At 41.2% G+C, this 26,633-nt stretch overlaps 1 protein-coding gene across 6 annotated transcripts in view; it reads right to left on the bottom strand.

The window, feature by feature from the left end:
• The window catches only part of PDE10A (phosphodiesterase 10A), a 300,539-nt gene that overhangs the window by 237,050 nt on the left and 36,856 nt on the right, over positions 1-26,633 (bottom strand). The gene's annotated exons all lie outside the window — the stretch shown is intronic.

Raw genomic sequence — 26,633 nt, 5'->3', positions numbered from 1 at the left:
TATATTAAAATAAGAGACAACAGGAAAAAATCCAGCAGGCAACATGTAACCTGTCCATTTTTTGAGGAACTGGACAGGATTTTACATAACTACATGATCACCCCACCCAAGCAGCTTGTGGAGCTTGCTGGCTACCTTCTCTCTGGTTGCGCACAAGGAGACCAGTTAAGAAATCAACCCGAAAGCCAGGATCTTTTTTGGGACTCAGGACCCTGATGCCAGTCAGGCCGAAGGTGAGCCTGAGTCCTGCCCTAGAGCACACTGACCCCAGTTCCCAGGTTGCTATCCAGACTGGGACTAAGGAGGCTGATCATATGGAGGGACCCTCAGCATGTAAATTTGTTTGGTTTTTAAATAATTCCGTATTAAAAAGTTTTATTTTATTACTCTGCTATACTGCCATGCTAGCTTCCGTTCTGGGTGCCCAATCAGCACAGACATTGTAGGCATATATGCACTAAAAGCCTTTCTGAGGCCCTCACCTCCCTCCCTCGGCCCACATTATCCATTCCCCGCAACCCACATCTACCTTTCCAAAATGACAACTACTCCAGCGGGGCAATGGGCTTCTGTCTCTTGCTAAAGCCCCAACTACCAATCATTTTTAGGCCCATGCTGGTGAAGACACATGCCCAGGGCTGGCTCCAGGCACCAGCTGAGCAAGCTGGTGCTTGGGGCGGCAGATTCTAGGGGGCGGCATTCCAACCAATCCTAGGGCGGCACTGACACTTTTTTTTTGGTTTGTTTGCTGCTCTGGCTGCCCTGTAGGGGGCAGAGGAGGGGGAGCGCCCTGCAGCAAGCCCAGCAGGGCAGCCCGCGTCCTTCCCTCCCCACCGACTGGAGCAGCTCGGAGCCCTCCCGGCAGACGGCGCGGAGATCGGGGCTGCGGGGTGAGTGCCCCCCTGAAGCCCTGGCTGCCCCCGTCTCTCTCTCCCCCCTCGCTTCCTCCCCTTCCCCCCATTAGACCGGGCGCGCACTCTGCAGCACAGGGAGTCCCCTGGCTCCAGCCGCCCTGTAGGGTTTTTTGTTTTGTTCTCCCCTGCTTTGCCGTCCGCGCCATCCCCCACCCCCACTTTGCCGCTCCAGCCGCACCGCAGGTGGTTTTTTTTCCACCTGCTTTGCCGCTCCAGCCGTGCAGGGTTTTTTTGGTTTTCCCCCATCCTGCTTTACCGCCCCGGCTGTGCTACAGGTTTTTTTTTTTCTTCCCTGCTTTGCCATTCCAGCTGCACCGTTTTTTTGTTCCCCTACCCTGCTTTGCCGCTCTGGCTGCGCCGTGTTTTCTTTTTCTTTTTTTTTCTTCACCTGCTTTGCCACTCCAGCGCCCTGTTCCCCCTCACCCCCTTTACCGCTCCAGCCCCACCATGGTTTTATGTTGTTGTTTTGTTTTTGTATTTCCCTGCTTTGCTGCTCCGGCTGTGCTGCAGTTTCTCCCCCTCCCCGTTTGCCATTCCAGCGGCACCGTTTTTTTGTCCCCCCACACCCTGCTTTGCCGCTCTGGCCCCGCTGTGGTTTTGTTTTTGTTTTTTCCCCTGCTTTGCCGCTCCGGTGGCCCCTACCCCCCACCCTTTTGGGGGGGGAGCAAAAAAGCCAGAGCCAGCCCTGCACATGCCCATGTATCTATTTTCCTTTCTCTTCCACTTACCTGTCCTGCCCATTGAATGCCACCCCCCCTACACACACACACAAATTATCCTCATTTGCCACCTTCAAATGGCAGTTACCAGCATGGCACTGGCACAGCCTCTACTCCACCCCTCTCCGCTCCAGATTTGAATATGGGAAATATTCTTCTGTGCAAAGCACAAAAGTTCACTGAGACAGCAGTTACAGGAAAAGAAGTTTGGTTGGTGTTTTGACTCTACATGAGGTAGACATGGGCAGTGCATGCCCATAAAGCTATGAAGAGCACAGCTTCCCTATAAACGCACTCTAATATTCATTCTTATGTACTGGTAACAGCGAATGTTTCAGACAACCATTGCAGAACCCAAGCTTTTTTTCATTGCACGTTCAACATGTCTGCAGGGGAGACAAAGCAAAATCTAAGCCTGAGAAATTGCTCAATTTTTGTTTGGAGATTGAGGAATAACTGCACAGTCATTTCCCCAGCTATAGCTCGCAGTTCCCTTCCACTCAATGCAATACTTTGGGCGTGGGGGGACACCATATCGGTGAATAACTTCACAGTGTACCTTGCTTTGTCTTTTTGAACATGGCCATTCTGTGCCTTCTAGCCACCCACCTCAGTGTAATGTCATCCAGAGTCAAGACACCCTAATGTGAGTTTAGGGGGGGATTACTATCAAGCTCACCCCCAGATGCCCTCCGCTAACCCCTCCAATACCATACAGGCACTTCCAGGCACAGCAAACCTACAAAGACAGACCAGGAACCTAATTCCCAACCCCATCTCCTGACCGTGAACAAGATTCCCAATCCCACTCCACCCACAGCCTCCAAGGCACAATGGCAAAGCCACACCACATACACTGCACAGACAAAAATCCCAATTCGCACACTACTGACTATCTCCCAGGTTCCCTCACGACTGGGAAGAATCCCAGGGAGGTAAAACCAGAAATGCATGTTTAAAAAAATACTATCACAGCCTCCCTAGAATATGAACAATAAGTGCTTATCTTTTTTTAAAAAATATCTCCACAACTATGGTAACAACACCAGCCAGACCTTCAAGGACAGGGGCCTTATCAATGCCTGAGCAGCTGGAAAACCTAAGGGGGAGAAAACAGAAAACTCATGATGAAATGTTTGTGATCATCATTACAGAGCCTCTCAAAAAAACAGCAAAATGCAGAGAGGTAGAGGCAACGTGTGAGGGCAGAGAAGAATCTGATAAGGAACTTTCCAGGGAGCTCATTGCTGAGTGACCAGTGACAGCATGGCAGTTTCCAGGGAAAGCCTTGTCCTGGCCAAAGACAGTACGGAAAAAGACAGGAAGATGCAGAGGCAATTCCTGGAGGCAAGACAAAGCGCAATGCCCTGTTGCAGCACATATTACTATTAGGGCAGCAGGCAATACAATCCTGTAAACTAACACCCAGCCATGTTGTACAGCCCCTAGACCGGGGTGGACAAACTACAGCCCGGGGGCTGCATCCGGCCCTTCACACATTTTAATCCAGCCCTCAAGCTCCTAACGGGTAGTGGGGTCTGGGGCTTGCGTAGCTCCCAGAAGCAGTGGCATCTCCCTCCTCTGGCTCCTACATGTAGGGGCAGCCATGGGGACTTCACACACTTCCCCGCCTCAAGCGCTGCCCCCACAACTCCCATTGGCTGGGAACTGAGGCCAATGGGAGCTGCAGAAGCGGCACCTGCAGATGGGGCAGCAGGCAGAGCCACCTGGCCGTGCCTCTGCATAGGAGGTGGAGCGGGAACATGCCACTGCTTCCAGGAGCTGCTTGGAGCCTGCACCCTGACCCCCTCCCACAGCCCAACCCCCTGCCCAAGCCCTGATCCCCCTCCCACCATCGGAACCCCTTGGTCCCAGCCCAGCACATCCTCCTGCACCCCCAATGCCTCATCCCCAGCCCCACCCCAGAACCCGCACCCCCATCTGGAGGCCTCACCCCCACTCCCCCACGCCCTCAACTCCTCATTTCTGGCCCCATCCCAGAGCCCACACCCCTGGCTGGAGCCCTCACCCCCTCCTGCACCCAACCCTCCAATTTCATGAGCATCCATGGCCCGCCATACAATTTCCATACCCAGATGTGGCCCTCGGCCAAAAAGTTTGCCCACCCCTGCTCTAGACAATACAGGCTACCGGGAATAACAGAAATTCTACCCTTCTGTACCTCTACAGCACTGCTCCCAGAGGCAATTCCCCTCTTAGACCCCAGCTTAGGGCACCAAGAACAGTGATACCTGGGACCCCAGCTCTTTTGAGCCCTCTATCACTGATGGTAGTTTTGAGCCTCAGCACTCCAGGCCAGAAGAGGCAGAGCCAAGATGTATACTCACCTGTGACTTTGTGCCCTGCACTGCACTGTTGCACTTTACTGTTTTGTTTCGCTGCCGGTTTAAGGAAAGGGTTCTTTGAGTTAGATCACAGATTGGTTTTTAATATATTGTTTCATAATCATAAGCGGTTTTTCATTTAAGCTGAAGGTTCACTTCTGTTTGTTACATGTTTAATAATAAACAAACTTTAAAATTTCATTCATAGAGAGAGTCAACAGTTCATTTTGCATAGAAAATAATTAAGTGTGCACTAATTCATAAGGTTTTGCAAACACAGACAGGCAAAAATACAAGATACAATTAAGGATTGCCACAAAGTTGCACTTCTACTGCCAAAAAGCAACACTGAACCGCACAAAAATCTTCCACTCCAGGCATTAACTGCTGGAGGTACAGCCGCACCATTTCGGGGCTGACATTCAAAATCAGAGCAACAGGCACCCCGGACAACCTTCCTTTGCCTATTTCCATTTTGTATTGGATGCCTTGCTGCTTGTTCAAACCAATGAGCAAGTCTCTGCACCTCAGCTTCCCACTTATTGCTAAGGCTTTCTCCCTTCCTCTCACAAATATTGTGAAAATACAACATGCTGGGTTAATCCTTTTTTTTTCCTGCCTGCAACCTATTCCACTAAAAGTGCCACCTTCCTTTCAAACAGCCCAATGCACCCTCCAATACCATTCTGCAACTACTGAGGGAATAGTTAAACAGCTCCTTCCTTCTGACCAAGCAGCTTGTGAATGGCTCATTAACCAGGAAAGCAGAGAGTAAGCTGGGGTATCCAGGATAACTAGAACAACGTCCATACAATTAATATCCATAGTGCTCTCAGGTGCAAACACGCCTTTTTCCGTTAATCTAAACAGAGCTGAATTCTGCAAGATCCTAGTATCATGGACCCTTCCAAATTGCCTAGCATCTATGTCTGTAAACATGCCACAGTGATCAACCAGACCTTGGATCACTGTGTACAAATATACTTCCTGTTAACGAATTCTGAGCCTGGGCAGCACGAGGGCGGGGGGGCGACAAAGGATAGGTACATGGGTTCCATCAACTGCCCTAATATGGTTTGGAAATCTCATGGGTGCAAAGCCATCAATAATATCTTGAGTATTGCCAAGCTTTATAACCGGGTGCAACAGTACCTATTCCATGGCATCACACACCTCCATGACAAGGGCCCCCAACATCTCTCCCCAACCCAAGCTGGTTTGCTACAGACCCCTTACATTCAGGGGGTGACCAGCTTCCAGATGGCAATGGCAATGTACTTGTGCGTGGATATTGGGCACCCAGTGTTGGCAGGCTGACATTTTAGCGTTAGTTCAGCACATATCTCCAGAAAGGTAGCCTTCCCCACCCTGAAATTCTCGTTACTGTTGGTCATCTCAGGTCTGCAGAAAAATCCTCTCTCGCCAGCATGAGCCCACAAACAACACTGCACCCTGTGAAGCTGCTCCAGGAACCAGTCATCTACTATCAGTTGCCCGGTGTCTTCCTCTTCTTCCTCAAACACATCCAAGTTCAACTGCCACTGGAGTTTTGGTGCTTTTTACTCTTGTGACACAGGAAAGCCAACAGAGTTCTGCAAAAGTGAACTAGATTCTGTTCCTTTTTGAGCATTAACCACAGCATTGTTACTAAATCCCAATTAGTTATATTTTGACACATCTACTGAAGACAATGGGTTTCGCAATGGTGTTGCTGTAGGCCTACTTTTACCAACAGAATATTTATTACAGGTGATGACATAGAAGAAAGAAGGAATCCAATTCAATTTTCAGGTCTTGGGTTGAAAATGTATGTTCTTACCTGAGAACTGAGCACACCAGACATGAAAAAAAAAAATCAGAATATTAAACAAAGAACCCCACAATGCTATTTTTACAGAGTCATATTTCAAAGCAGAACTGTGCTTTAAGGGAAATCAGTTTTGTGGTAAAACTGAAACACTGAGTTTTCAGTTTTCAAGATAGTTAAGACCAAAGCAGACTGTGAAGAACTTCAAAAAGATCTCACAAAACTAAATGATTGGGCAACAAAATGGCAAATGAAATTTAATGTGGATAAATGTAAAGTAATGCACATTGGGGAAAAAAAAAACCAACTATACATACAGTATGATGGGGGCTAATTTTGCTATAACTAATCAGGAAAAAGATCTTGGAGTGCTCGCACATAGTTCTCTGAAGAAGTCCATGCAGTGTGCAGCGACAATTAAAAAGGCAAACAGAATGTTATGAATCATTAAAAAGCGGATAGAAAATAAGACGGAGATATCTTATTGCCCTTATATAAATCCATGGTACGCCCACCTCGTGAATACTGCGTACAGATACGGTCTCCTCATCTCAAAAAAGATATACTGGCATTAGAAAAGGTTCAGAGAAGGGCAACTAAAATGATTAGAGGTTTGGATCGGGTCCCATATGAGGAGACATTAAAGAGGCTAGGACTTTTCAGCTTGGAAAAGAGGAGACTAAGGGGAGATATGATAGAGGTATATAAAATCATGAGTGATGTGGAGAAAGTGAATAAGGAAAAGTTATTTACTTGTTCCCATAATATAAGAACTAAGGGCCACCAAATGAAATTAATGGGCAGCAGGTTTAAAACAAATAAAAGTAAGTTCTTCTTCACACAGCGCCCAGTCAACTTGTGGAACTCCTTGCCAGAGGAGGTTGTGAAGGCTAGGACTATAACAGGGTTTAAAAGAGAACTGGATAAATGCATGGAGGTTAAGTCCATTCATGGCTATTAGCCAGGATGGGTAAGGAATGGTGTCCCCAGCCTCTGTTTGTCAGAGGGTGGTGATGTACGGCACAAGAGAGATCACTTGATCATTACCTGTTAGGTTCACTCTCTCTGGGGCACCTGGCATTGGCCACTGTCGGTAGACAATATACTGGGCTGGATGGACCTTTGGTCGGACCCAGTACGGCCATTCTTATGTTGTTATGATGTGAGTAAACATCCACTAGGGAGTAGACTCAAATAACCTGATTGTCACTTGTAACACTTTCATTTAAATAAACAGAGGTTCCTTCCTAGATTACTGAAGTAATATCTACATGGTATTATTAGGAGAACTTGACTTGGGATTGGAACTCTGGATCAGATACCAGAATCTACCTTTGAGACAAAACATTCCTTTTGAAGAGGGAAGTGTCAGATGTTTCCTACTGTGGCTAGATTTCTTGTCAACAGAAGAAACACACTGCTGCCAGCTATAATCCTACCCTAGAGGAAGAAATCCTGATGACACATTGGCCTAAATACCGGAAATAATAATTAAAAAAAAGAGAGAGAGGGAGAGAGAGAGAGAGAGAGTCTGGCCCTGTGGTGGAGTATATGATCTGCCAGAACCATATTTCATGAGATTAGTAAAGATATTGCTGCAGTGTAAACAACAAGTCTATTCAAACTTGGTCTGGCATTCAGAAAAACCAGTGGTAGCTGCTGTCCTGAAGTAGGCTAACACAACACAACAGAGATGAATTAAAACTAGTGATTTTAAAATTCAACCCAGTTTCAATATTAATACTTATCAGACAGTAAATTATTAAGAGGTGTTTTGTTAGGTTTTTTTTTGTTTGTTTGTTTTGTTTTTTTGGTTTACCTGGTCATTTTTTGAGGGGAGTAAAAATAAATGTTTGAATAATCACCTCAGTTCTTCATCACTTCCATTTTTAATACACTATGGTACAAGATGTTAAATATTAATTTGCCTGAGGTTAAAAAAATATATTGAAAATGAACAAAAATCCTCATTTACTATTTCATCTTTTTTATCCCCCCCCCTCAGTAAATGGTAGCAAATGAAAATTCAGAATGAGAAGTCTATTTTTCTTAAAAATCAAGAGCAACAAGGAGCTCCACTATACAAGTGCTAGACATCACAGATAAAACAGTACCTTGTTGAACCACTACATCAGATAAATGACTGGCTTGCTGTGCTATCCAATGATGTAGGCAAAAAGTTCAACAAAACTACATAGACCGAGTTTTGATTGTTAAAAAGGAAGACTTGCCTTGTGAACGAAGATCTGAGTTCAATTTTCAGCTCGGTCTCAGACTTAGTTGTGTGACCTTGGCAAATCACTTAATCTCTCTGTGGCTAATTTCCATATCTGTATAATGGGGAAAGACTTTTCTCCCACACTTTTCCTCTTCTACTTGGGCTAACACTCGGACACTTAACTTGACTCTCGCGAGTAGTCTAATTGAAGTCCATGGAACTAATCATGTGCTTAAAGGAAACAACCTATGGAGCCCTGGACTGTAAACTCTTCAATGCAGGAACTGTATCTCACAAGGTATGTGTACAGCACTTAGAACAATAGGGCCTCAATCTTGATTGTGGCCTCTAGGCACAACTGTAACGCAATAAATCTTGTCATTAAATAGCTCCTTAGAAATAATCAAAGCAATAATATTTTACACTTTCACAGCAGGCTTCTCCTGAGGATTCCAAACTGCGATACAAACTACCTAATTTAAGAGACAACACCCTTGTGAGATAGATAAGGGATATATACAGAGCACTTCACCCACCAGTGAAATGGCACATCACCTGGGGTGGAATCCTGCATAGTTTTAACACCATACCACAACACTAGTAAACAGTCAGAGATAAGCAAAGAAGAGCACAGTATCTTACTGAAACTGAAAGGGGAATGTAAGTAGCAAAAATTAAATTATCTAAGTTAAAATTTGACCAGGTCAATTGGGTTAACATCCTCACCCAAAGAGTGCCATGAGAAAGTCAATTACCCCAGGTAGTAGGGACTATTGTTTTACCCAGAAGTTCACACCTCAGATAGCAAACTTCTCCTAAACACTATGCTGGAACAATGATTCAGTAGTGACTCAAAGGAAGAAATGTCATTTACTGAATCACCAACATGACTTCCTAACCACCTGCATGTTTCTTGGAGATCCCCACTCAAGTACTAACCCAGCATAGCTCTGCTTGGTTTGTGACATCTGCAAAGATCACAGCTCAGTTTGTACAGTTGCAGGCAAACTGTCTCAAATAAAAATGAAATAAAAACACAAATACATATAAAAAACTCAAATAAAAACACACTGAATATTCTAAAAATACAACAGAAAAGTTATACATAACTGTGCTCTTTACAACCCTAAACATTTATTTTTTTATAAGTGTATATTTTAGCCACAGTATTACATGACCTACATCAACTTTGACAAGGGAAAGAGTTGAGGAGGGATGAATCATAGACCACAGAACATTTGCTACAGATAGGTGTTTTGAGCCCATTATAATGGGATCTACTTTTTTAATATGAATTATGCATAATCACCTAAAATGTGGCTTTATCAGACATTCTGCTATGTCTTACTTCCCCTTAGAAAATAACCACCTTTTTATAGACTTTTTAAACTAGTCTATTTAATAATGACATATCTGCTATGGAATTCTACAGAATGGATAAAAATATACATGAGAGATTTTTGAGTAATTTCTATAGAATCGTATTATTTTTAATGAACCCTGTAATGTTTTTCCATAAGGGTATTAGTACAAGAAATTAATATTCTATTACATAAAGCATGTAGAATTGGATACCCTTACTTTGTGCCATTTATGAGAATTGTGTGCTTATTTCCTCCCAAAATACAATGAAAACGCATATCCCATAGCTTTTACAGAAACAGACAATCTGAACATGTAACCTTCAAAAATAAATGAGAGCCATTATTTGTATTTTGGCACTTACAACCATCCTTTTAATCTTCACTAGTACAAGGTGGTTTATTGCCTTTTTTAACTCCTGTTTTTATTTTCTCATATAGAATAGTTTTGTGGATTTTAAAATCACAAAACAAAAGGTTGTAATTTCAAGGTGATTTTGGAAGGACTGCAATCAATGGCGACAGACCAAGGGAAGGGTCAGGGGACCACTTTTAAAAGTGGCAGAGTTGGGGGGCGGGGGACGACATTGCCCCCCTGAACTGCAAGCCTCGGGCTGCTCCATGCCTGCCCAAGGCCTGCAGTGCAAGGGGGCAATGCCATCCCTTGCCCCAAACTACACCCATTTTAAAAAGTGGGGGGCATAGCCCCCACCACCACTACCACAAATGTTTTGGCACACCTGACTGCAATAGCATTCATATCAAGAAAGTCTGCAGTAAAGGATCCAGGCAATTATTATTTTCCCCACAGTAACAAAAGCTTTGCTAATACAAACAATGCTGTCTTTACCTCTAATGTTGCCATGCAGCACATGGGGTTCCAGGACTACACATTGCATTACCTGACCTTCCTGCAAATTTATATTGTGTCCCCAGTACATACCTTTTTTGCAAACTTAAGCCTTGTCTACACGACAAAGTTTTACCAGCATAAGTTCTGCCAGTGCTCTAGTTATTTCAGCAGACTGCATTCATATTTGTCTGCCGTTGACAGTGCAGTATATCTTCAGAGCATCAGGCGGTACAGACAAAAGATGTGTGGCACTGTCAGTAGGCATGCCAGTATTCCCCGCTCCACCATCTGGTGCACTACCTTATGGGCAATGTTTGCAGTTTATTGTGGGGCTGCTGCCATGTATTGTGGGCTATCATCCCTCCTCCCAGGGAACTTTTCATTCTATCATCTAGTCTTTTTCGTGCCATTTTTTCATTTTGCACCCAAAATACATGGATGTGATACAGATCAGCAGAGCTTTCAACCATTTTAAAGACAGGGGAAATTATTGTTGTGTATTTGTGGAACAACAGCTAGCACACAACACGTTAAAACAATTTCTTTGTCCCATACATGATCAGCCACCATTTTGAGAGAGAGATGTTTCAGGGGCCTCGGAGAAAATAAACAAAATGGCCTCTATTAGAGGAATAGTCTTACTAAATTGCACGTACCCGAGCCACCTTCCTCAGTGACTGACTGAGTCTTTGGGGCTGGCTGGTTCTCTAAGGGTTTCTGGCTGTTGGACTGGCCCAAACATAGTCCATGTCCCTGTTTTCGGTGCTTTCTTCTTTGGTCACCAGTTGTGGGGTGCCATACACTGCAGCACACGAGGTGTCCACTGTTTCTCTTAGGGGAGAATCTCAACTCAGTATGGCTATTATAGGGGCAAGTCTTGGGGAGAATACAAGACTTGAGGTTGTGCTCCTTTGTCTTCTGTAAGCCTCCACAGCTCCCCTCAAATTTGACCAGAGTGGTCACCACTGCAGGGAGAGCTGCACTACAAGCTTGCTGCTGGAGGGCTGCATTTACCTGTGTAGTGTTACTTCTTCATCTGCATGGGCATGGTGCTAGTCAAACTATACCAGTAGAGGGCTTGTTTCATTCATTCAATTTTGCTGGCAAAAGTTGAGGGTGTTGACAGCAGACTCAAACAGAACATGAACGCACGCAAGGCTATACTGACATAAGGAAAGTTTGGCTGATAACACTTTCTAATGTAGACAGGACTTATGCTCAAATCTGCAAATATGTATGCATGAAAAATCCCACTGAATTCAAAGACACTAATGATGTGCTTAAAGTTAGTTACTCACATACAAAGGTATTTGCTGGACTGAGGTCTGATGCTGTATGTGCAAGGGTGCTAAATTTGTTAAAAAGAAACATTTTCATAAGGGCTGTCAAAATCTTTCAAGACTCCTCATTTACGGTACACTTTGAACAGTATTTTTTTCTTCAAGTAAAATTTATAAAAATAGGGATATTTATATGTGCTTATCTGAAAATGTCCTTTCTTCAACTAATGAAATCCAGAGATCCTAAAGGGCAGCTCTGTGCCTAAAATGGAGGGGGCTGGGGATTTATTTTTTTTTTTTTTTAAGATGTACATCTTCATGGAGACACACCCGGGGTCAGAACCCTCCTTGGTTTTGATCCTACAGTGTTTGCACTTCTTTATGAATCAGATACAGTAGGTATATCTGAGGACCGGCCAAAGAATTTCCGTAGAATGCCAGAGTCTCCCCAGATGATTGTAGCTTTAGTTTGCCCTCCGGGGCTAATCAAACCTTTGTTCTCCTTATCTAGGCAATAAGGCTTCATTTAGATTAGAATTTGGAAGGGGTTTGTTATTACCTGTTATTCTAGACAAGGCCTTAAGACTTTCTTAATCATTATTTTAATTGACCGACAATTAACTCAGGTTGTTTGCACTGTTGTACCAATGTTGGTCCCAGGATATTAGAGAGACCGGAGGAAGAGCTCTGTGCGGCTAGAAAGCTTGTCTCTCTCACCAACAGAAGTTGGTCCAACAAAAGATGTTACCTCACCCATCTTCTCTCGCATATTAACTCAGGGTAATTTACATATTTGTAAAAACTAAATCTGGACACTCCTCAAACATTTATTCCAGGCTACAAATATTTATGGAGTGTCCAGACGAGCCTTTATAAAATGTTAACAACCTTGAGATAACTGGCAGTCAATTAACTCAAGATAAATTTATAGTGTAGTCAAAGCCTTAGAGGTAAATTCTGAGAGTGGGCCGCTGATACGTGCTTGGGCTTCTCTATGGGATTTTTTGCCCAGGATGGACAGTCTTAGGGAACCCTCAAGGTTCATTTAAGGTATGTCTACACTGGAAACTTTAAAGCACTGCGGCAGGAACACTCCTACGGCAGTGCTTTGAAGTGCGAGTGTGGTCACGCATGACCGCTGGGAGACAGCTCTCCCAGCGCTCCTGGTAATCCACTTCCACGAGGGGATTAGCTCCGAGTGCTCAGAGCCTGTTTACACTAATGCTTTAAAGTGCTCAGACATGCTGCACTCAGGAGGGTGATTTTTCACCCTCCTGAGCCAGCACGTTAGAGTGCTATAAAACGTAAGTGTAGACAAGCCCATAAACTAAGGGCTTATCTTCAAGTACAGCGCTACATGGCACAGCTACACTGATGCAGCTCTAGTGCTTTAGTGAAGATGCTACTGCACCAACAGAAGAGCTTCTCCCATCGGCATAGTTAATTCACCTCCCCAAGAAGCAGTAGCTATCTTGGCGGCAGAAGCCCCCGCATTGACATAGCTATACACATGCCGGGTTGGGATGGTATAACAAGGTCGCTCAGGCGTGTGGATTTTTCACATTCCTGAGTGACACAGCTATAGCAATATAGATCTGTAGTGTACACCTGGCCTAAGACTTTTGCATGCATGCTTCTGCCCATAGCAACACCTACTGATTCCACTAGCTAATCAGTTACATCACAAACTGCTGCCACAAAAAGGACAATGAGATTTTAAACAGAACACATTAAGGGCTAAGAAAACTGCAGATTCAGAAGACGGACAAGGGGGAACTGTTTTATGAGTCATGGGAAACTAGAACAAATAGTCTTATTCTTATTAATTATGTAGCAAAGGCAAATACTGAACTTCAGAAGATGGACAGATAAGTCAAACATTGCTGACAAATGTGATTGAAAGCAGTCTGTCTGCACCATTATTTAGCTACAGGAACAAAGCTTTTTACTGAACTCAGATTATAACATACCACTAACAGTCATGACTCTGAACTATTAAAATTGTCACAAAATGTCATCACAACAAAAATGTAATTCTACAACTTAACATAACAGTTCTTTACATTTTAGCTACTAGTACTTCCATCTGAATGGCAAGAAAAGTGGGGGGAAAGAAAGAAAAATTGGGTGGATTAAGGCCAAGGTCTTCCATCAATTTGCACCAAGAAATCCCACTCATGTCAATAGGTTGTGTGTGTAAAGAAAGATGACAATCTACAACCTCAAGTGCCAAGGATTACACATGAAGACAAGCTATAAATCTCTAAGGCACCTCCTTTTTAATGGTTAGATAAGAATATTATGCTGAGAATTTAACACAAAGAATAAAAGGGGTGCTCCTGGAATAAAGACTATTTTGGGTTTACATTTGATCCAAAACAGGATTGTGCTTGGCAACATCTTTTGCCCAAGCAGACTGAATAAAGCTGCAATAATAAATACCATGATGGCTAGGGGCCCTGAAAATAAAAATAAAAAAAACTATTAAATGTCTGACAAATCTTTGCATGGTTGGTTGGAACTTTAATCTTCAAAGGACTGCAGTCATAACGTTCATACTATGCACTAGGTGCCATGCTTTTCTTGAGAGTTTATGCCCAATTGCTTATTTCCTACCCTTAATTCCATCTTTTCTCTCCCTGCTCCATTTCTTTTTCTCCAGTCTAGCTGCATTTTTAAAACAAATCCACTATTTTAAATCTCTATTATTTGTAATAAAATGTATTTTCTACACCATTTTAAAGTAGCCTTATCATGAGGGCTTGAAAATTCTGCAAGGTTAAGAGCACCGTGGCCCTGATCCTGCAAAGCACTGAAGCATGTGTTTACTTATAAGCATGCAGCCACATTAATAGGCACAAATTTCTACTAAACAAAAATGTGCGTTGACTTCTCTTCATCTCTACAAGCAACATCAGTGATATTTAACAGGACTGATAAATACACAGACTTGAAAATGTTAATGTATTACCACATGGCAGGGGTATAAACAACTGTTTTATTTGGGGTTGGGGAAAGCTAGATTTAAGAAAAATAATAAAATAAGAGATGTTGAATATCGCTTCAGTGAGCAGTTCTGTACCATGAATAAATCCATCCATTTTTAATAAAGTGAGATAAATGATCTATTACAGGTGTTTTCTTTATTAATGCAAACCCTAAATTCCTAAAGCCTCACTAAGTCCTCAATTGCCTATGCACATACAGAGGAGGACTGAATAAAAGTATTAACTGTAGTACAGGTCAAATCCCTTCCACTTCCACCAATAGAGTGGACTCAAATAGGGTGGATGGCATATAGAAAGCAGAGGAAATGCTATTCCAATGTTGTGCTTTCCCCAATCCCTAAAATACCCTTTACAGGTGCAAAATGGTGTCTTCATGAGTCTAAAGATGTGCCAGTGACAGGGGGAGAAAAAATGATGGTCACTATGTGGCATCACCCTTCCTTATACTCCTCAGGGATTCCAAATGTGAAATAATGCTAACTATCAGAATTATCTTAAATGAAGGGCTGTTCCATGCACTGAAGGAAGTTATAGGTACAGCAAAAGCAAGGAGGCACTGGCAACATGGATCCTGAGTAAACTGGGAGGCCTTGAGTGATGGGGAATGATGCAGAAGTGAGGGTCTCTTAAGTATTGGGCATCCATGGTTTTAGTGGTAGCAAAACCCCTATCCCACCTCCCTCTTCCTCATGACAACAAAAACACAGTTTGAAAGAAAGTCTATGAGCTGAAATTTGAAGTTTCCTACCCTCTTTAACATAGCTTTATTTTCTCATGTAGGATTTGGCCTTTACATGTTAAAAAGGAATCTTCTTAATCTGTTTAGAACTAAAATGTTACCTACTTTTTAAATTTTCTGGTGAAATGGTCTTCCAGGCACTAAATATTAAAATTCACAAAGCTATTTCTTGGCAAATTAAAGTCGTGTTAAATTTTCAAACAAGCACCTTCATGCTGTCCCTCCCAATTCTGAGGAGCTCCTCACAAACATCCGTAAAACTACCTCATTATCCTCCTCAACACTCTGCTTTGCCGTGACGCTTACAAAAATAAAAACTGACAATGTTTAGGCTGTTGGTGTACAGAGACCACTGTCTATCATGCTGATCAATGTTGTCTAATTGTTTCCTTGAACTTCCCCTTCTGTCTGTATCCATCTGTTGTCTTCCTTATACTTGGATTATAAGCTCCTTGGGACAGGGACTGTCTTTGTGTTCAGTGTTTGTATAGCATCTAGTACAATGGGATCCTGGTCCATGACTAGGGCTCTTAGGAGCTACTGCAATACAAAATTATTATTTTGACTTGAAACACTAAAAAGCAATATGCTCCCAGCAAGCAACCACAATTTTGTGAACCTGTGTTTTGGGAGACCTGGTACCAATGCTGCAGACACCACAATTTTAATATGCTCATGTTTTTTGCACTCCTGTCATTTCCTTCTCTGGAATAATAATTATGGTTCTTAACTTGCTTCAAGCTTAAAAATCAAAGAGGGTAGAAAATTAAACCACCAAAACCCAGCAAACCCTGCCTGTTCAAGATTAAAGGATGAATAATGTGACCCTTAGAGAAATAAACAAAAATGAACATCTGTGAGATTTCCCACAAAAAATAATGTATAGCAAAATTCCTTTCTTCTTGATGAATTATGGTGTCAGCTATCTTTATTTTTCTTTGGAAACTGCACACTGTAATATGAAAAATTAAGATTTATAGTAGGACTGAAGCAACAATAACCGACTTTATCCAGGATAATGTGTAGTATGTATTGTATTACACCATGGAATAAGAAGAAAAAAGTGAGTGCTAAAAACATGTCTTGTATAAAACATGGACATGCAATTTGGCTGCCTGCAACAGAGACTGTATTAATAACTTTCACATAGATTTATAGGCCATTACAGATATTTAAAAACTAATGATTGTAGAGAGAATGTTGAAAACTGGGATCAAATCTCAAATATATTTGCTGCATTGAACCACTGGTATAACGTGTAGTAGTTGCAGTTAGACACAAATCCTCCCATGCAGCACACAGACTGATACTTTGCTGAGGAGCAAGGCCAATTGGGAAGGAATCTTCCTCTGAACCATGGGCTGTTCTGCAGTCACTACTGCAGCTCAAGGTGCCAGTAGCCTCACAATCCTGCAAGCAGGTTGCCACCTTAGAGTTGAATTCTATACAATACCAGCCCCCGGTTTACCCCCCTAGAACTGCACCATTTCCACTGTTAAGAGGCTCTCTGCACTCAGAGGAGGGGGAAGCAGATTTTACTTACTAAACAAGAACTAGCTTCATCTTCATAGAGTGCAAAGGAAACCTCACTAAAGCTGTATGGAGTTTAAATTGATTAGCAAGTTGTGATCTTTAATACAGTCTAAGACAGGGTTTTCAAACTTCTTCCACATTTTAACACAGAGGATTGCCCCCCTTTCAATGGACCGACTACTTCCCTCCCATTCCAGTCACACAGCACAGCACCTCTGTGGCATCTACAGAAATTGCCAACATAAAAAAGTCATATCAGGAAATTATTTAATATATTTAATGTCCATCACCTTGTGACCAGCTAGCTGCCTCCACAGATCACAATTTTGTCACTCTAAAATTCAGCCCCCATCCCAATACACACACACACTTCATGGGAAAATGGCAGAGCTAGCATAAGGAGGTAGAGTAATCTGGATAGTCCTCAAATTATTAGTCTTTATTTTAAATGGGTCTGAATCAAAACCAAAGATTTAATCTTCATCTCTGTATAATGGGCCACATCACAAATGACCACATCTAAATATGGAGGTTCAAAATCTGTATGCAAACTTGAATGCCAATTAACAAAATATATTGCGCATAGATTCTGTAATCATGCATGTCCCAATAAAGACACAAGTCAGAGCTACAAATTCAGATCTAAACTCAGATCTATGTCTTAGGCCAAACACCAATTTAAATATAAACCAAATCTAGGGTCCAAAGATATTGGCAATCCATTTGGAACAACAGTTGCCTCTGTTTTGTTTTCATATTTGTTTTGTTTTCGCTATATCCATTCTCAATTATTTAGAGGACTGACCCTGTCTTCTTTTCTCTGCAATATCTTTATCTATTCTTGACCACATACCACATTTCCCCTTTGTGCTATAATAGATGGGTCCAAATCTTGACATCAGAATGAAAAGATGAACAAAAGTGCTTTCTAAAGAAATAAATGTATAGCTTAAAAACTCAAATTATGAACAGAAATGTGTAAGCTTAAATATTATGAACAAGTGCATTTAAAAACAAGATGAAAATAATTTTTGCTGTCAAGTAGCTGACAGTACTTGTATTCAGACCTTTTGGGTTCAGTGTTCCCTCTGTTTAATTGGTAGCTCTACTGACGCTTAAAGCAGTGAAAGAAATGCAATTCCCCCAGTTTAGGTGTAAGTGACATCTCCAACTGTTATGGGAGAGAAACATAACTCTGAGGGCCTGAACTCTGGTTCTTGGCAGGAAACACCCTTTCAATTGACCTTTACATTTAAACTGTAGCATTACTTACTTTAAATCATAAGGTGAAAAGTAAAATTACTTTTTAACTACACAATATACCATACCATTTAGCAGATTTGCATTAAGTTTTTGTTGTTAAAACTACTAAAGCAGGTATGGGTTGATATACAACTTGGGTGTATATTATCATCCCCCCATTTTCTTAGGAAACAATTTTTTATTTCTAGGCAGAGAGTAAATCAATGTGTGACAAATATGGCAATTACCTGCAATATCCTTGAATACCTTGTGGTTTTAAGTTTATGTATTATTGTGGGCCAGGACTGTATCTAACCTCTTAAGGAGAGAGATGAGAACTGATATTGCAATGCCATGCAGTATCTTTGGGGTCCAATGTGTTAAATGAAAGTTTTATGTATGACTGTGTTATACTCCATGGGGGAGGGATATCACAGCTCTCCTCTAGGAACTAAGCACCATGTGTGGTGATTATGGCATATCAACCAGGTTGTAACCCCCCACAAAGGTACCACGTATACTAGTTCAAACTGGATTCTCCAGAGGCCAACAGACAAAGAAAGGACTTTGGGATAAATAGCCTGCATTTGAACTGACTTGGTGCCTTCTTTCAGATCCAAACAATAAACAGAACCTCCAGTTCAAAGGGGGTCCCAACCCTTGCAGAAGGGTCGGAAAGACTTTGGCCTTCTGAGGCCTCGTAAGATTGACCGCTGGTAAGCTGATAGCATGAGTTTAGGAATGTTTATGTTTTTTTGTCTTATCTGTAATGCTTTTTACCTGAAGAATAAATGCACTTGCTTAGAAGGAGCTGTATTGTAACTTATAACTAAGAACATAAGAATTGCCATACCAGGTCAGACCAAAGGTCCACCTAGCCCAGTATCTGTCTACCTGGCCAATGCCAGGTGCCCCAGAGGGAGTGAACCTAACTGTGGTCAATGCATGGGTCTTATCCTCTGGAGAGGCAGCAAAGCACAGATGCTGGCCTGTTTTAGGCAGTCTGGCTTGTTAGAGATATCACAGTGTAAATCCAGGGAACTGTGCAGCCTTAAACCTCTCTGTCAGGAAAGACTGAGATGCAGGTCTCTGTCCAAAAGAGGTAATGGAAGGGGGCTAGAAACCTTTGTCGACCATGGAGGGGGAAATCAGGTGCAGTTGACCTGAAATTGTGACACAATATACCAGATTTTCTATCCATCTTATATCTCCATCTACAGAAAGACATGAATGTCCCTTTAAATTTACTTTTATTATAGTTGGAACACGTACCTATAACTATAGTTAAAGGGACACTGTCAATTTAAAACTTACTTCTGACTGATTTTATTTTTAACTACTATTGTTTCAAATAACACCTAAAGTTTCTGTACACTAAGAGTATGTCTACACTGCAACTGGGACCATGGCTTCTTACACCAATAGATAGTGCACTAAAAATAGCAATGTGGACTTTGCAGCACAGACAGTGACAAGAGCTAGCCACCCAAGTATAAGCCTGCCACAATATTCACAGTGCTATTTTTTGCATGCTAGCTCAAGTGGAGATAGTGCATGTCTGTCTACCCTGGCTCAGAGACACATTCTCAGCTGCAGTGTACACAGTAGAAAAACAAATATTTTCTCTATTTTTCAGTTTATTTCCTTTGTCAATCTAACAGCATTCTTTGTATAACCAATTTAACATTTTCCCCTGTTCAGTCACTATCCCATTTCTATACATCTTTCCTACAGAAATAGGAGAGAGAGAAACACTTTAAAATATAACTTGATAGCAAAAAATACAGAAATCCATTTTTCCACTGCCTAGACTCAAGTATTTTAATTGTTAAAACACAAGTTTAGCACTTAATCCAGAAAACAAAATCAAAATCATCTGATATTTAACCCAGTTTTTGTAAATAAGAGTGTTGTCTCTGTTAACCAAATGCAAGAACCAATGGATTCAATATGACATTGCTAGGATTTTATAGGGGTTTTATTAATTATTACTGTCTAGATAATAATTGTCCCTCGTAAACGCTATCAAATGCTTTTCTTTGGTATGGAAGTTTTTCTGTCCAATGGCTGATAGAGACCAGATTTGTCTAATGTGACATTGTCTGTTATAAACTTTTGAGAATTCCACATACAACTCTGAGCTTCATGTCAGCTGGTTTTGTATGCAGTTTAAGCTCCTTTGGTTTAAACAAGTTCCTACATCATCATCAATTCTTCCATATTTCAAATGTGTAGGATTTTCTATTTCTACTTTATTGGTTAATGTAAATCTCAACAGACCACATTACAGTTTATATGTTGTTAAATGAGTATCTTAAAATATACAAAGTATTCAACATGTCCTAGTTAATGTTGCAAACTTCAACAGCCTTTAACAGTGCAGAAACATTTTTTCTCCCCTCATGTTTTCCACCTTTTCAGGTGGAATGTTACATTGTCATGTATTGTCTGGGGTCCCAATCTTACAATGCAATGTACATAGGCAGACCTAGGAGCTCGTGCAGTTCTGAAGTCCATGGGAATGAATAATATCTTAAGACGAATAAAAAACATATACAACAAATCACATAAGCACTACTATGCAACTGTCAATCACTATTCAAGAACATCATGCAATCAGAGCAGCTTAGGTGTTTTAAGACATTTTTGAAGTACACTGACAGAGCTGTGTTGGGAAGCATGCACGAGACCCGTTTGCTAGCCAAAGCACTTGGATCTAGCTAGTAGTTTAGTACCTCACTTTTGTGAGTACTAAATACACTCAAATTTGAAAACAAAAGCACAATCTATAATACCTCAATTAGGCCTTGTAAAGAAATTCTCAGAAGTGATTCAAGTAAAATTCTCACAAAAAAATGTCATGGGGAAAAAAATTAGTAACAAAAAATTAAGCTAAGGGAAAGAACAAAGAAGCTGAGTGAAAGTCTCTGTGTGCATGTATATAAAATACAGCATCTTTGGAATAGAGCGGCTAATTACTAATGTTTGTTACTTATAGTCACTCTCTGCAGTAGTAGATCCCATAGCACTAAATCTGTTCCATGTAAAACTTCAGCTTCAGAAAAATCACATATTAGTGTTGTTATAATTGAAATTTAGGAAAATATGTTCTTTGGGTGGGCAAAAAATGTTTTCCTCCCTGTTCCACACATCATATTTTAGGGCTAATAATTATGAGGTTATGTTCAACAGGCATGTTGTTCAAGCATCATACTACATATTTTTTGGGGAGGGGGGAGGGAAAGAGCCTCCAAACACTACCTGCAATTCAGGTTGACTGAAGATCAACAGCGGCATGCGAGGGTGTGCATGAGTTGATGTACAGTCTGCACAGTATTTATGTCTTTGTCATAATACTGCCAGAGAAACTAGCAGGAGAATAGTGAAGGACAACTCTTGTTATAATTCAAAGGGTGTAGACCGTGCTCCTCCTAGTGTTGCTTTACTGATGCATTATGGGCAGAGCAACAGCTCTATACGCACACATTACTACCTTGCCCAGACACACCCTTTTTGGTGCCAATGACAGCCAGCAGTAGTACAATCTCCCCACTGCCATCAGCCAACTTCTGGTTTCCCCTGCTCAGATGCATAAAGAGCAGGAGAGGGCTTCTTATGCCTCCTTTCCCTTCTAGGGCGCCATGCCAGAGCAGCCGTACTCTGAGCCAAAGCCTAACAGTTAACATGAGAAATAGCAGACCAAAATCCAATTAGCCTGAGAAGAATTGTAGGTAATACATATGACTGAGTTATTTGATAATTTATAATAAATCCAGCAAAGTAGTGGTAGTCTAATTAACTGAACCTGGTAAGGAATACAAGCCATCTGAAGATTGTGACACAACTTCAACTAATTAATGCTACAATTTAAATTTAAAGGTGAATTGAACAGCTTTAACCTTGCCAAGATCAGAATTCAGGACTTAGGGTTACAATTATTCTCCTGCAATAGTCAATGACATCACTAATGCCAACAATTACACCACTTTAGGTGTTAGTGAAGCTGTCAAGTGCAGCAGTGGTGACATGGAATCAGAAAAGACAAATAATATGAACACACACTATAAATGGGACACTGTCAAGGACAAAAGGCTTAAATTGTGATGAGTATGTCACACCATCCTTCTGCGTTGCTCTTCAGCTCCATTCTTAGGAGCAGGGGAAGTGTGAATATATACAAGTGTCCTGCTTTCCAAGGGGAGCTATACAAGCCACCTTCTAGTAACAAGCTGAAATTTTACCTGCACTGTTGGAAGGAGGAACTGATAATATTTTCTCAATCAAGGGCCATGAGTGTATTTCAAAATTTTGGATTGTGATGACCTGAACAAATTCATTTTAAGGTTTTTTAAAAAAACAAGCTCTCTGTTCTACTCTTGAATGTGTGTACAGCACTTAAGCAACTGAAAATATTAGGAAACCTCAGACATAACATCCTGGCGAAAGCGTTAACATTTACTTTTCATTTGGCCTGGCAAATGACACCTTTTTTATAAAACCTCCTCCAATTTTGTCATTTGGCTGCTTTATATTTCACACTATTAGGTGGAAATGTATTAAAATACAGCACGTTAAGGTAAAACAGGGTGGGGTTTTGTTTGTTTGAAATCTAGACATTTATATCAATAAATAAAATCTGTGTGAAAGGGAAATTTTTTGTTACAAGATCCCCTCAATTTTCAGATGTATTGAATCAAGACAATTAAAATAATGATGCAGAGCTTCTTTTCACAGGTTTCATCTGAATGTGTTTGTCTTTTATTAGTCATGTGCCTTAGAAGTGCAGCCCAGCAATGTTAAGAGGTATTTTTATAAAGCAGGAAGTGCATGTTTGGGAGGGAGGTGATTTAAAAGGAACTGTGCACAATACTCTCTGGATAAGACAGTTCTGTCAAAAAGGGAATTATGCTGCTACCTTCCTGTACAGCCAACACAAAGGTGCTTTTCTTTTACAGTCACAAAGAAGGGTGAACATGTTTAGAGAATTTTATTACTGCCAAGTTTTTCCAGTCTTTTTTTTTTTTTGCGTGCTGGGGAGGGGGGGGAGGGAGGGGAAGGAGAAATGTCTAACACAGTGGCTCTCAACCTTTCCAGACTACTGTACCCCTTTCAGGAGTCTGATTTGTCTTGCATATCCCTAAGTTTCCTAAGTTTCACCTCACTTAAAAACTACTTGCCTATAAAATGAGACATAAAAATACCAAAGTGCCATAGCATATTATTACTGAAAAAATGCTTACTTCCTCATTTTTAACATATTATAAAATAATCAACTGGAATATAAATATTGTACTTACATTTCAGTGTATAGTATATAGAGTAGTATAAGTCATTGTCTGTTTAAAATGTTAGTTTGCACTGACTTCACTAGTGCTTCACATGTAGCCCGTTGTAAAACTAGGCAAATATCTAGAGGAGCTGATGTACTCCCTGAAAGACCTCTATGTATCCTCAGGGGTATGTAAAGTCTGGTTGAGAACCACTGGTGTAAAAAACTTTGTAGCAGACGCTAAAGCTGTTCCCACTGTATTGATGGTAGTATTTTGTTTTATTGTAACTGATCTGCCAAATTCCAACTGTTGCCTCTCATTTAAAACCTACATTTTGCAATAAATAGGAACCACAGCTGCTTAAAACAGTTCACCAGAGATTTGAACCACCACAAACATTACTCATCTGGTCCTGCCCTGATCAGTTTTTTTGTCCAAAAGTCAGGGTCAGGCATGCCTGAGACTTGGGACATACAAAGTAAAACTTTAAAATATTACTTTTCTGAAGATGAAAACTATTTCTCATGTAGCCTCTAAAAAGTTACATATAGTTCTGACCTAGGAGGCAAATATAATCTACCATGGTTGTTTTTTATGGATCCTCTACATTAAATAGTTATGGGATAAAAGGACTATAACTTATAACTTGAAACATAGCCATAAAACTACATCCATCCAGCCATCATGGTTACCAAAGGGGACAACACTTCACTTTAAACAAAAGCAATCTGTAAATGTTTCTCTATACACATTCATCTAACAGGTGCACACAATTATAAAATGCCATTAAAAAGCATTGCATTCTGATTGACTAATAGACAAGGCATTGTGTGGTATAAACAATAGCACAGGCTCAATTTAGTTTTGTTTGCTGAACTGCATCACAAATACTATCAATAGAGCCACAGAAGTTATGGGTACTGACATTTAATGTTGCATTGCTCATATTTTAATTGTATTTTTAATCAATAAAAGCTTTGCACATGACAAAACCAAAACCTTCCTTTCTTCTATCCATTTATTCCTTGTTTTTTGTTTACTAGCCTGTATTTATTTAAAAATACATGTCTTATCTTTTCCCTTCGTCTTTCATCATGCTTCTCTGGAAGACCATGACTTTACTCTCCTGCTGGCTTCTTCTGCCTCTTGGTCTCGGATTCTCTCTCTCTCTCTGCCTCTCTTACCTTCCCTCCGCCACATTTTGTACCCTTCTGGGGAGGCTATTGTAGCTTTACATTTGAGAATACTACCCCACACACACACACATTTGTATAGGACTTTCATTTTGAAGGATTATAAAACAGTCTACAGACTAACACGAATTTTTCTGTTATTAGGCAAATAGTCTCCCTAAACTTACTGAATACAAGATTGTTCCACCTATCCAGCCAGCAGTTTCTGTCAAATACATAATTGTTCCTGTCCCTGGCAGATGTGTATGTACTGTATATATTGTAGACTGAATTAGAGAAGATAAACCATTCCCTCACTACTGAAATGCAGCTTTTCTGAGTACAACATGGCAGACATTCTGCACCAGTACCAGGCACACCAGCCTTTATGAGAAAAGTGGAGAATATCTTCTTCCATAAAAAGAATTTTAGGTAAGCAGCATGGGTATTTGAACAGGTATTTAGTGAAGTGACAGTAGTTAACACCACTACGCCTAAACAGAGTAGCGTGGGATATTTAACAACAAATGGACAGGATCTTAGGTTTAAAAGCTCATCCAAAGCCACAGTCAACAGCATAGTGTCCTCTAAATTTACATGCAGGCATTACTTCATTATTGACACGGAAGAAAGAATGCCATGGACTGAATCGCCAAACTATTTCCAACACCCTGGGTTTTAAGGCCTCTTCTCCTAAATGCTGACCTAGCTTATTCACCTGCTCTGGAGGTGATATACTACTGCAGGCACTGAAATAATATTTTCACCAAAATAACTTCTCATCTCTCCTGCAAGGTTTTCTAAACTTTTACATTTAAAAGTACAATAGCTGAATCATTAATGATTCCAGAATCAAATCTAAAAACCTCTCAAGCAAGAGCAGATGCTATGTTGGTGGATGATGCGGTGAGACCGGAAAGGAGACTGTGCAGGATGCCAGTTTCTTCCAGAGACAAAAGAAACAGAAAAACTAAGAGGAGCAAGTTTTTAGATTTTAAAGGTCTTTTCTTTTAAAAATGTATTTATATATTCCATCTCTAAAGCTTTCAGTGGAGAAAGTTGAGTCAGCAATTTGTGGCAAGTGTTTAATGGCAAATTTAAGATTTTGCCTTTTTTGAAGCTTTTACAAGCTCAACTGGCAAATTTATAGAGGCAAACAAAAGGAACTGACCCACTTGCAGTAGTGACTAACAGGGATGTTTCAGTCAATCAGAGTGACGCATGCATAATACTATTTTGCCTAAAGCTTTCTGGGACTGAAGCCAAAACACCTACCCCTTAGAAAAGCAGCTAGTTTCACTCGACCCAGCAGACCCCCTCTGCCTAGTTCTTCCTTCTCTCTCTTGAAGGAGCCAGCCAGCCCACTCCATTCACTCTCCTGGTCGAGTTAGCCAACTTCTGTCCTGGTGAAAAATTGATATCCCATCCTGCCAATGGGGCTAGCCAGTTGCATCACTCTCCTCCTTAATGAGGCTTGCCAACTCACCCTCTAGCAGGGTCCAGGTAGCTCTGCTTCCTTCCGTTCACTTAAAGTATCTAACCTTTCACTGCTCCTTTCTGATAAGGCTGGCAGGCGCCAACCTGCTCTGCCTTGCTTCTCCCAGACTCCTCCTCCCCGGTCCAGCTTTCCCTCTCCAACAACTCTCTCTTGCACCTTCCAAGCTCCTGCAAAACCTTCTTGACAGCTTCCCTTGTCGTCCTCCCATTTTCTGTAGGTCAGCCTTCTTCAGCAGTAATTACAGGGTGTGGTGTGTCTGCAAACCCTGCTAGCAAGGGCCTAGTTACCAAAAAGGAAATTAAACTTTGGCTTTGTCAACACTACAAACTAAAGTCACTTAGGAAACCATTTTTCAAAAAAAAAATTACTTACAGTATCTGAAAACTATCAACAGGGGCATCTGAGGAGATAAATAAGGACACAGAAATACACTGGATTTGGGGAGCTTTTGAGAGACGGAACATGGAAAAATGGTACGTAACTGGCTTGAACAACAGGTCTGTCCCTCCAACCTAGCAGTTCAGTCAGCATGGATTTTGCCACTTACATGAACAGAATTACAAATGTGGTAATTAGAAACAAAGAAACACACACACACACACACGCAAAACTAGTTTCAATTATGCCCTGCTCACACGGGCAACAAAACCATGTGAGGCTGAAATGTTAAAATT

Source organism: Mauremys reevesii, linkage group 3 (genome assembly GCF_016161935.1).
Source record: "Mauremys reevesii isolate NIE-2019 linkage group 3, ASM1616193v1, whole genome shotgun sequence".
Taxonomy (NCBI): domain Eukaryota; kingdom Metazoa; phylum Chordata; order Testudines; family Geoemydidae; genus Mauremys; species Mauremys reevesii.
This window is presented reverse-complemented; position numbering and strand designations above follow the sequence as displayed.